This window comes from Loxodonta africana, chromosome 14, assembly GCF_030014295.1.
Source record: "Loxodonta africana isolate mLoxAfr1 chromosome 14, mLoxAfr1.hap2, whole genome shotgun sequence".
NCBI classification, from domain to species: domain Eukaryota; kingdom Metazoa; phylum Chordata; class Mammalia; order Proboscidea; family Elephantidae; genus Loxodonta; species Loxodonta africana.
In genome coordinates this window covers 27,889,086-27,901,507 of record NC_087355.1, presented here as the reverse complement: position 1 = coordinate 27,901,507, position 12,422 = coordinate 27,889,086, and positions in this window count along the sequence as shown.

Here is a 12,422-nt window from a genome sequence, read left to right as displayed (position 1 = left end):
TTTTTAAACCTAGAACTGAGTATATCCCCTGAGATCACCTTTTAGCACAGTAGCAGGGTGGCACACAAAATAAAGGATATGACCCGTAAGGTTAGTGGTCTACTTAAAAGCCATCAGTATGAGACCAAAAGGTCAATAATTACTCAAAAGCAGACTTGAGAAGATAAGGGGGCAGGGAAACTAGAGTACTGAAAATGAAACAAACAGAACACAATTAAAAAGAACACTGACACATGATAAATGTAACTCATGTCACTGAACAATTTGTGCGGAAATTGTCAAGTGGAAACTTAACTTGCTGTGAAAACTTTCACCAAAAACTCAATAAAAGATTATTTTTTAAAAAATCTATCTCAAGAAAATAAAAATGGATATAAATTTATATAAAAACATATTCAATGTACCACTATTCATAATAAAGATGAAACAACATAAATACTCAACCATAGGGGGATAAATAAATTAGTATATGTATTTAATCGACTGAAATAATATTACATAAAAACTTTCCAATAGGATTTTATGCAAAAATATTTTTTAATAATAGATTTATTTACATGGGAAAATGCTCATAGTATAATGTTAAAATGAAAGAAAATGGATACCAAGTTAAGAGCAATGTGATCTCAACTGTGAGATGACCGGGCATGTATATATCTTACACTAAATGCCTCTAGGAAATTTCATTTTTATTTTCTTCTTTATGCTTTTCTGGATTTACCAAATTTTCTACAATGATCATGTAATACATTGTAATAAGGTCAAAACAAGTAAATTTATTTTCTTAAAACCTTGCAGGCAATTTTTTCCCAGTTCAATTTAAAAGTAAAACATTTCTGCAACTAGTAAACAAGTCTTCTGAATATGTGAGAGAATTTAGGACATGTAATATTCTAAATTCCTACAGTACCCATTTTGCATTACAGTAAAAATAGCTCAGTCTGCCTCTATGGACAGCCTCAACTGTAAAAGGCCTCTGAATTATCGTCTGTATTTTTAATTACATATTGTATACCTGACTTCATATAAACAATAACCAGTTGCCATCAGGTTGATTCCAACTCAAGGCGATCCCATGTGTGTCAACGTAGAGTTGCACTCGATAGGGTGTTCAACGGCTGATCTTTTTGGAGATAGATCACCAGGCCTTTCTTGTGAGGTACCTCTGGGTGAACTTGAGCCACCAACCTTTGCATTAACAGCCAAGCACCACACAGGAACGACTCCATGTAGTGTATATATGTGTGTGTGTGTACATATATTTTTTTTAACATAGAGAAGTACGTAAAAACTCATTGCTGTCGAGTCAGTTCTGACTCATAGTGACCTTATAGGACAGAGTAGAACTGCCCCCATAGGATTTCCAAGAAGTGCTTGGTGGATTTGAACTGCCAGCCTTTTGGTTAGCAGCCTTAGTTCTTAACGACTACACCACCAGGGTTTCCATAGAAGTACATAGACAAAAGAAGTAAAAGTTCCCACTCCTTTTCCCAAAAGTATTTGTATGGCATTTTGTAAATACATTTACAGCTTTGTAAATAATTGCAGTTTTCTTATTTTAAAGTATCTAGAACTAATAGAAGGAATCCTGGTAGCACAACACTTAAGTGCTCATTTGCTGACTGAAAGGTAGGCAGTTTGAATCCACCTAGGAGCTCTGCTGGAGAAAGACCTGGCTGTCTGCCTCGGTAAAGATTACAGGCAAGAAAACCCTATGTGGCAGTTCTGCTTTGTCACATGGAGTAGCTATGAGCTGGAATTAACTCCACAGCAAACAACAGTAGAATAGACCAGATCAGAACAATTGACATGAATACTTTGTTATAAAATGACCATATTTTCTCAACTAAAAATCAAGGCACAAGGTCTAGCCCAAGAGTTTGTATTCCTTCCAGATGTAGATACAAAAAAAAAAAAAGCCAACATTTCTGAGGTATTTGTGTGGTTTGGTTGCCAATAAGAGATAATGGAAATTTGAATGTCAGCTAAGACTTTATCTAAATAGGCATAATTCTGAATTAGAGCTGGAGGCTTCACCTTTCCGTGAAGTGTCCAGGAGCGTTCCCTGGTAAACATATCTCACTGAGCACTCAGGAACTAGCATCCTCTCCCGACAGCTTCTTTTCTTTTAAATTCACATCAATTTGTAGGAGTGCCTTTTTCGTCAACAAAAACTATAAAATACTACAGTTATTTTCCACTAATACAAAAAAATATATATATATATACAGGCAATGGTTAATTGCTTTAAAAATGCTTAGCTCCAGATCAAATATAAAGGGCAAATAAATTCTTCGAGAGCAAGAACCTCCATCTGATACTGCATACATTATTTCTTAGTGCCCCTTTTCAGACCTAGTGAAATCGTCCTCAGTTTCAACTGGATGACTCTTTTTCTCAAGAAGCAAAATAAATTTTGAGCTTTATGAGAGCAAAAACCGTTATCTTTCTCCTCTTTTGTGACACAACGGCCAAAAACAGTGACTGACACAGTTCAGATACTCAGCAAGTGTTTGAAGGAGACAGGAGAGCTTGTGGTTTGATCATCAAGCAGAGCAGACGATGGTATTATTGTGGAAGTCTTCTCCATGCATGCCTAGAACGGTATAGAAAGGCCAGCACCCCCAGTTTCTCCTGGTAGTGTCTCTTAGGAGTGCCATTTTTAATTTAAAATGTTCTGTGGCATTCTTGCTTTGAGGGAAAACACAGTTGGAATTCAGGAGCACAATAAGAGAATTAATAACTTTTCTTTGAAAATACATGCAATTTTGCAGCTGTCAATTTCAGCTATGTCTCTTTAAATACTTTTTCTTCTAGAATCCAACTGGGTAGCTGAGTTTTTTTTTTTTTTTTAATTCCATTATAGAAGTAATAGCCCTGTTTGGGTGTTTTGTAAGCAGATAATATTCTGCTAGTGACTGTCTTCACAGTAATGCTTTGCTCCGAATCCTGAATTCCATTATTTTACATCTATAGCAGCTTAAAGTGTATTTTTTATAAACAGCAAACTTTACCTCATAAAAATTCATTACATAAGGGCATAAACAAGTGCTTTTCCTTCTAGTCATTGGCAGTAAGTGATTCATCAGTTTTCCACAGAAAACCAATTTCATTGCAGAAGTTCTGTAATTTCCAATCTCCCTGAATTGTAGAACCATATCACAAAATCCCAGTGCAAGGAATGTAAGGATTTTTTTTTTAAGGTTTGTGCTTAGTCTCCTTAATAGGATGGAATGTCATTTGCTGTCTCATCAGTTTTATTAAAAAAAAAAAATAAGTAATCCGTTTCCTATTCTCTCTTCTCCTGCTTATGTTGATTCCACATGAATAGATAGCTGGTAGAAAAGTCAAAACCAACAGACTCCTTGTTGTCTGAGAACAATAACAGCCATTCCTTTTCCCAAGGCTGAAGCAGAAATATTAAGAGAAACAATGTTTTTCTAAGGTCTAAATCCTTTTCCTTGAACAGTGCTTACTTTTATTCTTTACAATCCCACAGTGAAGGAGAAGGGCAGGAGGCTAGAGAAAACTCAGGAAATGCCCACCTTTCAGTCAACAATGAGCTCCTGGGAGTTATCCTTAGGTAAATTACCCTTACCAAAGAGTTTAGTTTCATCCAGTATTTCAAAGTTGAGAATGGAAAATAGGTACTCAAGTATAAAACATGGAGATAAGATTTTGAAAAGCCTGCAGACTCGATGGGCTAAGGCCACATGTGACAAATGGACATTTCTCAGAAATGCTGACAAAGGAAGGGTTAAATGTCTCCTAAAAGAGTTAGGAGATTAAAGTGCAGACTTTTATAAAACACCTCAATCCTTGGACTGAAAATTTGAATCAGAAACCTGATAAGTTACTGATATTGCAAGGGTGAAGTGGCAGATTTGCAGGGTAACTGGTTGGACCCTGAAGCTGGTCCTTATTTGTCCCTCAGCCTTCCATTACAGCTCGGGTTTACCAACATACTTCTTTTAATGAGTTACATAAGTAGGGCCATGGACTTGTCTCACCTGGTCCATTTTCATACACAGGACTCAGAGTTTGTTCTGAGAGGTGTAAATATCTGATGATGAGCCTACCATGGTGCCCAGAATTTTATCCTCAACAGAAAGCAATATTTCTATGTTGTTGTTGTTGTTGTTAGATGTCATCGAGTCAATTCCAACTCATCAATACTATAGGACAGAGTAAAACTGCCCCACAGGTTTTCCAAGAAGCAGTTGGTGAATTTGAACTGCCAAGCTCTTAACCACTATGCCACCAGGGCTCTATATTTCTATGAGGGCATATTTCCACAAGGGCTCATATATATACACCCATAAACTATTGAGCCACCAATAGAAATCTATTTTATTTCCTTATACCTCCATCCCCAATATTGCATGTTGCCACATTTTACTTACTGTCCTCCAGGTACATTTTAAACTGACTTTTATGCAAAATGAAATTTAAGGATATAAGAATGATTAAGCCTAGCCTCTTTCTTGATTCGATTTCAGACAAACATTTACTGAACACTTTCTTCAGTATGTTGGGCACCAGGAATCCAAAGGTAAATAAGATCAGAGTCTACCAAAGGAGAAGACAATGAAAGTAAATACACAAAGTACTTTGAGAGCATGGAAAAGCAAATGATTTCTTCCATCATCGACCTGTGGAAGGCCTCCCAGGGAAAGTGACATTTTGGTCCAGTCTTAAAAGGTATGTAGGATATCTTCAGGTGGAAAAAAAAAAAAAAAAAAAACTGAAATAAAAATAATAATAATATTGAGATATTTAACAATTAGCTGTAAATACCCAAGTTCAGATTTGACCAAAACTAAAATCCATTGTCGTAGAGTTGACTCTGACTCGTAGTGACCCTGTACCACAGGGTAGAACTATCCTATAGGTTTTCTAAAACTATAATCTTTATGGAAGCAGACTGTCACATCTTTCTCCCTTGAAGCAGCTGGTGTGTTTGAACTGCTGACCTTTCGGTTACCAGCCAATCTCTTTAACCACTTCGCCACGGGGGCTCCTCAGTCATTTAACAGATAATCATTAAAGACACTATGCTAGCTAAACACTGAGGATGCAAAGAGAGAGAAAAACAAGACTTGTTTTCTGCCCTTAAAGTCCTGCAAACTAGTTGTTGCTGTGTGCCAGTCAAGTCAAATCTAATGCAGAGTGACTCTATAGGACAGAATAGAACTGCCCCATAGGGTTTCCGAGGTGGCAAACCTTTACAGGACCAGATCACCAGGCCTTTTCTCTCACGGAGCTGCTGTTGGGTTTGAACTGCTGACCTTTTGGTTATCAGACGAACACTTAACCACTGTGCCACCAGGGCTCCTTAAAAACTAGTTACCACTGTGGAAAACAGGGCCAGCCAGAGCAGGACAAGGAAAATGTGTGCAGGGACAGGGAGAAGACAGGTTCATAACATAAGGCATCACCTAGAGAGGAAATAGAGGGCCAGTGAGGGAAAGGGAGACCCTCGGTGAGTTGCATTGGTGCAGTAGCTGTAACGATGGACCCCAACACGCTGGTGATCATGAGGATGATGCAAGATCAGACATTGCTTTGTACTGTTGTATGTAGGGTCACCATGAGTCAGAATCAAGTTGATGGCATCTTTCTGTCTGTCTGTCTGTCTATCTGTATCTATCTATCTAGGAAAAAGCAGGTAGGAGGGAAGGCTATGGATATCTCCAAAACCACAGGGCAACAAAACTAGAGATAAGGCTGTCGAAAGGGCATAGATGGAGTGGCAAAAAAAAAAAAAAAAAAGAAGAAGACAATTTGGCTGAAACAAACCAAAAATTCCTAACTCTTTCCAGTGTCTGGTACTCTTCTAGAGCATTTTATTCTGTGAGGTAAGTGTTATAAGCCCAACTTTACAAAAGAGGCAACTAAGTAATTTGCCCAAGGTTATAGAGCAAGTGTGAGAACTAAGGTTTTTCTAACTTAACTTCCACTCTGTGCAATGTCTTTTTTTTCTGTGCAATACCAAACTACCCTTCAGTTTGATTTCACAGTTTCTCCCAGAGGCTCACTGTTCAACCGATTTGCATTACACAGATCTCAACAAAAACCTGGGAAGTATCAGAAAGAAAAGAAAACTTAAAATTAACCTTTAGACTAAACTAGTGGTGATGATATTATATTATAATAGAGAAATAGGGGAGATAGTGTATTCTTTGAATACTTGTATACTTCAGGAGAAAAGTCTAGGTCAAAAATTCTTTTGTGTCAAGAAATGCTGATAATGTTTCCAAAAGGGAACAGTTGTTACTGTTATATGAGAACCTAACGCTATGCCTGGTGTTCAGTAATTATTAGTGAATGAATAGAAGAATGAATGTCAAGGGAAAAGTAAAACACCAGAGATGCTCATTTTTTACCCAACACCGGGGCAAAGCTATTTTCTGCTGCTTCTGTTTTTATAATAATACCAAATGTTTTTGGAAATATAGAGAAATGTGTACCTTCTTACACTATTGAAGAATTTCAATTGTTTAAAATAAAAATTTTGGAGAGCAGATTGTTAAGTATATATAAGAAGCGTTAATACATGCCTACATTTTCACAACAAATTTTAATTCTAAATTGAACACTACTGATACATGCAGAGATTTGTTAACCAGGACGATGATCCTTGTTCACAATCATAAAAATTGGCGACAACCAAAAATCTCCAACAGAAGGTAGGTTAAATAAAGTATGCCATAAAAGAATATTTAAGTCAGACACAAAAGGACAAATATTGTATGATCTCCCTTATGTGAAATATCCAGAATAGGCAAATGCATAGAGATCAAAGTTCATTAGTGGTTACCTTAGTGGTTAGGAGGCAGAAATTGGGGGTATTGCTTAGATGGTACAGTTTTGGTTAACGGTGATGGACAAAATTGGAAATGGATAATGGTGATTTTTGCACTACATGGCAAATATAGTTAACGTCACTGAATTGTATATGTAAAAATGCTGAAATGTTTTGTTACATATATTTCACCACAATAAAAAAAAAAATTTTAAAACAGAACGTTAAATAACATGGTAAGATTTTCATTATCTACTATTCAGTAAAAAATAAAAAATAGGTTATGTAAGCAGAATGTGCATATCATTCTATTTATTAAAGACAAAATATTCATGTGTGCATATTTGTCCTTAAGTGTATATTCATAACAAAGACTGGAGAAATTTGTAGCAAAATGTTGGTTAACAGCCAGCTCTGGGAGATTTGGGTAATTTTTATTTCCTTCTATGTGATTTTCTGTAATTTCCAAATTTTCTATAGTGAATAGCAATTTCTCGTATAAAAAGAAAAATCAAAAAAAAGTCATAAAAATTTAAAGGAAAGCAACAAAATAAGAAAAATATTTTTGAATTATATGAAAGATAATTCACCCTCCCCCACAAAAGAAAAATAAATAAACAGAAAGGAAAAGACAATTATCAAAAAAGGAAATGAAAGTGGCAAACAAACATACTGAAACATGTTCCACCTAGCTAACAATCAAAGAAATTTTAATTAGAATAATGAGGCACTATATGAATGTGTATATGCATTATCGATGAACCCCAAGTAATGGTATATTTGAGAAGAGTAGTTTGCCAATATGAATGCCTTAAACAATCCATAACTTTTGACCCAGGAATTCTACTTCTTAAAATCTCTCTTAGGAAAGCAGTCAGAAAAGGGGACAAAGATTGATGTACAAATATGTCCAGCACAAGGTTATATCTGCTTCTGGGACACACAGATACTAGAGAAATTTATGGAATAAAACTCAAGGAAGTGTGTATTTAGTTGCTTGAGTTGCTCAAAGCAGAAAGAGGAGGGAAAAGACTTATGCCCTGGGGCCAAGACAGGAATAATAGAGAGGATGGCATAGAGTCCTGCTTTACGCCCTGTCAACTATCCTGGAATGACTATGATGCTGTGATTTAGGGACTGCCAGCAGAAGATAAAGGCAGTGTTCCTAGGAAGATCCTTGTTAGACACAGGCATAAGCTATGTTGCTCTGAGGCCCAAGGAAGAAAATCCGGCCAGAATGAAGAGAGAGAATTTCTTCTCATCTTTAAGTAGAGCATAGCAAGAGTCTGAAGCAACTAGGACTTATAAGGGTCCAGCACCATTTTGATACCCCAAGCATTTACATCACTGGAAACTCATAACCGAGGTCTCATCTTCAAGTATTAATTTGTTATGCATCAATGGATAACTAATGCAATAAAACATGACAATATTGAACCTGGTTATAGACTGTATTTGTGCCAAATGTCAATAAACTATGAAAGGTTGTCACATGAGGAGAAGCTAATAGTTTTTTTCTCCTCTTCATGTTAACATATAGTACCTAATTAAGTAAAAATGATAGTATCCTGAATCCAATAGTAGTTGGTATACCATAAAGATAAATATTTCTAGCCACTTAGTAAATATTCTTGTATCATAATATTGTTTTAGTTAGCTTGCTAAATCAAGCCAACAAAAATGACATAAAAAAAAGTTTTTGTGCTGTGATTGTTGTTTTTCAATTGTAAGTGCCTGTCATATGGTAGGCATTCCATAAATAAATGTTGATGATTTCCCATAAATTAAATGAAAATCTCTTTTTTAAAAGTAAAAGGTATTTGAGTTTCACTGACTTCATGGTTTCATTGCACCACTGATCTTTCAAATGTTTATTTGCATCTATTTCTTACAATTCTGATTAAACTGCTGCCATTAGAACACTATACAGGTGTGCTAATAATAAAAATTAAGTATTTGTATATATAATTCCTCTTTTTCTAAAAACATTAACTCTTGTTCTATTTTTCTAAAAATATTAACTCTTAGCCCCTTTGACCTGTTAGAGCCTGTTTGTAATCTCTAGTGATGGCTATAGGTTGGATGGTAGAATGTGTTCCAAGATGCTTAGCAATCCCCTGAACCAGGAAATAGGATCCTTATCTTCCTGACCTTCCATTTATCCTCCAAAAAGACAGAAGCAGCAACACAGCTATGTAACTAACCTGCTGGCTCAAATTCCTCTTTGTCCTTCTTAGTGGCTGTTTTTGTTTTTTCCATTTTCTGTCAACATTTTCCACTGCTGAAGTATTTGGGAAAAAAAAAATTTGTTGACTTAATTTATTTTCCAAGAAAACCCTTGGTGTAGTGGTTAAGAGCTACGGCTGCTAACCAAAAAGGTCAGCAGTTCGAATCCACCAGGTGCTCCTTGGAAACTCTACAGGGCTTTCTACTCTGTCCTATATGGTTGCTGTGAGTCTGAATCAACTCAACGGCAATGGATTTCTTTTTTTTTTTCAAAAAATTTATTTTCTTTAAATTACTTGTCCAATTTAGCAGCGATTGAAAACAAGACACTTGATACTTGTTATTTTACCCTCTTACTTCAATTAAGTATTGGTGCTTCATACCTGTACCCTTACTTATAAAGTCAGCTCATCCTGAAGACCTCTATTTTCGAATACAGTTGGGGTCCTAGATGTAAAATACATCTAGTCAAAGAAGGTGAACTCAGAAACATAAAACAACAAACACTAGCTATCCAATTATCTAGATTAAAACATGAGGAGAATGCAGGAGCACAATTTAGCTGAGGAATTTCTGAATGGTGCAAATTGTTAAGGGTTCAGCTGCTAGTCAAAAAGTTGGGGTTCCAGATATAAATCCATCCATGTATGAGCAGCTGATATTTGACAAAGGACCAGTGTCAGTTAATTGGGGAAAAGATAGTCTTTTTAACAAATGGTGCTGGCATAACTGGATATCCATTTGCAAAAAAATGAAACAGGACCCATACCTCACACCATGCACAAAAACTAACTCCAAGTGGATCAAAGACCTAAACATAAAGACTAAAACGATAAAGATCATGGAAGAAAAAATAGGGACAACCCTAGGAGCCCTAATACAAGGCTTGAACAGAATACAAAACATTACCAAAAATGATGAAGAGAAACCCGATAACTGGGAGCTCCTAAAAATCAAACACCTATGCTCATCTAAAGACTTCACCAAAAGAGTAAAAAGACCACCTACAGACTGGGAAAGAATTTTCAGCTATGACATCTCCGACCAGCACCTGATCTCTAAAATCTACATGATTCTGTCAAAACTCAACCACAAAAAGACAAACAACCCAATCAAGAAGTGGGCAAAGGATATGAACACACACTTCACTAAAGAAGATATTCAGGCAGCCAACAGATACATGAGAAAATGCTCTCGGTCATTAGCCATTAGAGAAATGCAAATTAAAACTACGATGAGATTCCATCTCACACCAACAAGGCTGGCATTAATCCAAAAAACACAAAATAATAAATGTTGACGAGGCTGCGGAGAGATTGGAACTCTTATACACTGCTGGTGGGAATGTAAAATGGTACAACCACTTTGGAAATCTATCTGGCGTTATCTTAAACAGTTAGAAATAGAACTACCATACAACCCAGAAATCCCACTCCTCGGAATATACCCTAGAGATACAAGAGCCTTCACACAAACAGATATATGCACACCCATGTTTATTGCAGCTCTGTTTACAATAGCAAAAAGCTGGAAGCAACCAAGGTGTCCATCAACAGATGAATGGGTAAATAAATTGTGGTATATTCACACAATGGAATACTACACATCGATAAAGAACAGTGACGAATCTGTGAAACATTTCATAACATGGAGGAACCTGGAAGGCATTATGCTGAGCGAAATTAGTCAGAGGCAAAAGGACAAATATTGTATAAGACCACTATTATAAGATCTTGAGAAATAGTAAAAACTGAGAAGAACACATACTTTTGTGGTTACGAAGGGGGGAGGGAGGGAGGGAGGGAGGGAGAGGGTTTTTTATGGATTAATCAGTAGATAAGAACTGCTTTAGGTGAAGGGAAAGACAACACTCAATACATGGAAGGTCAGCTCAATTGGACTGGACCAAAAGCAAAGAAGTTTCCAGGATAAAATGAATGCTTCAAAGGTCAGCGGAGCAAGTGCGGGGGTCTGGGGAACATGGTTTGAGGGGACTTCTAAGTCAATTGGCAAAATAATTCTATTATGAAAACATTCTGCATCCCACTTTGAAATGTGGCGTCTGGGGTCTTAAATGCTAACAAGCGGCCATCTAAGATGCATCAATTGGTCTCAGCCCACCTGGAGCAAAGGAAAATGAAGAACACCAAGGTCACACGACAACTAAGAGCCCAAGAGACAGAAAGGGCCACATGAACCAGAGACCTACATCATCCTGAGATCAGAAGAACTAGTTGGTGCCCGGCCACAATCGATGACTTCCCTGACAGGGAGCACAACAGAGAACTCCTGAGGGAGCAGGAGATCAGTGGGATGCAGACCCCAAATTCTCACAAAAAGACCATACTTAATGGTCTGACTGAGACTAGAGGAATCCCGGCGGCCATGGTCCCCAGACCTTCTGTTGGCACAGGACAGGAACCATCCCCGAAGACAACTCATCAGACATGAAAGGGACTGATCAGCGGGTGGGAGAGAGATGCTGATGAAGAGTGAGCTAATTATATCAGGTGGACACTTGAGATTGTGTTGGCAACTCTTGTCTGGAGGGGGGATGGGAGGATAGAGAGAGAGGGAAGCTGGCAAAATTGTCACGAAAGGAGAGACTGAAAGGGCTGACTCAATAGGGGAAGAGCAAGTGGGAGTACGGAGTAAGATGTATGTAAACTTATATGTGACAGACTGATTGGATTTGTAAACATTCACTTGAAGCTTAATAAAAGTTAATAAAAAAAAAAAAGTTGGGGTTCAAGTCCACCCAGAGGCCCCTGATGATCTCCTTTCAAAATATGAGCCAGTGAAAACTTTATGGAGCACAGTTCTACTCTGACACACAGGGTGTCACCATGAGTCGGAATCAACTGAATGGCAACTATTTACTAGTTAATTTAGCCAAAGGCCAATCAGGATATCATCTACAACTTCTGCTATAACACTCCATCAAGCCAAGTAGAGCTCTTAGGGTAAAGCTAATTTAGTGCTTGTACTAAAATCATAGTCAACATTATACAGGTATGCTAATATTAAAAGTCAAATGTTTTTTGGAGGCCCATTAGTTTTTTTCACCCAATCTTTGTATTTGAGGGAATACTCCCCTTTAAAGAACCAAATCGAGTTTTGCCTCTATTCCATACACTGTCAACTCTCCTCTGGGTTGTAGATTTACTGGCCATAACACTTATTTGGCAACTAATCATAAAATTACATGCTTGAGAGAACTTTTTGAAGAATCCCTCCATAAAACCTTTGTCAATTAGCTATTCAGACTACATTTTAATACTTCTAAGAGCTGAATTCACTGTCTCCCAGGAAATTCAGTCATCCTTATGAGCAGTTTTATTTCCTTAAAACTTTTACTTGCCATTTTGAAATAGGTGCCTGATGGTCATAA